This window comes from Trachymyrmex septentrionalis, unplaced genomic scaffold (assembly GCF_001594115.1).
Source record: "Trachymyrmex septentrionalis isolate Tsep2-gDNA-1 unplaced genomic scaffold, Tsep1.0 scaffold60, whole genome shotgun sequence".
Taxonomy (NCBI): domain Eukaryota; kingdom Metazoa; phylum Arthropoda; class Insecta; order Hymenoptera; family Formicidae; genus Trachymyrmex; species Trachymyrmex septentrionalis.
The window spans coordinates 4,837,910-4,839,077 of NW_017305779.1; positions in this window are offsets into that span (position 1 = coordinate 4,837,910).

A 1,168-nucleotide genomic window follows, 5' to 3' on the forward strand; every position below is an offset into this window, starting at 1 on the left:
AAATAAAAACTACGATACACTGCACAAAAATGTATGTAATACACTTATCAGAAATGTTTATTTCGCATGTAAATATTATAAAATAACTTTGAGGTAAAGAACATCTGAAGAGCTGAAATATCTGCAATTCTTTAGCTGAGGAGCTATAAAAGTACTGTATTCTTGATTTATAGATTGCGATATCCCCCAGAGATAAAAATCGTGCCATTGTACGGCGGCAAAGTGAAGGGAATATGTATGCGCGCTATAATTCCCGTACTAGTGGAAGAATAATTGTTAGATAACTTCTGATATATAGACAGTATGTAGTAAATTTCTCTAACATTATTGAAAGTACTTATTCTACTATTTTTAGAGCTTTGCTAAGATTCAATGCATTAATCTATGTTTTATAGGTGTTTTAAAAACGGTCTTTTCAATTTTTTTTTTGTTTATTTTATATTTCTTTTCTTTTTCTGACCTTAGATTTAAGCGCTTTTATAAAGGTCATAATTTTTTTTCTTTTTTTTTTGGCCGTGACAAATACACATTTTATTCTTATCTTTATTGCATGTATCAAGTACTTAATATGTACTGCATAAACGAAGAGGCAGGGACAAAATTTAATCATTGTGGTACTCAAACGTCGACATCAATTTTTAATCGGCAATTACCATAATCATTAACAATAGTAACGTATTAAAATAAAATGCGTGCACTTTTATCAAAGCCAAAACGTATATGTTGTATACAATGAATTTGTACAATATGTTGAATAGGATCAGTGGTTGTTATATCGTATTTTTAATAAGTTTATTCTTTATTATATATGTAAGAGAAAAAGATACAGTATGTCGCATCTGTTTTAACATTCTCTTTTTACTGATCCAACGTTCTCTCCCTTTTTACATTATTAAAGCTCTCAGAATTATTGCATCGAATTTTAGCAAAGATTGTTAAATTTGGCTGTAAAATAGGTTATGTAATTAGTGATACATATGTTTATTAAAAAAGCGCACCTCGACAGGTTGAAATCTCGCGTCAAGGCACGTATATCATAGTTAAGATATGAAATAATGTCTATTCTACAAATTTTGTAAATAGAAAACAATATACTAATTAAAATATGTATATATATGTGTATAACACACACACACACACACACATACTTATATATACATCTATATAT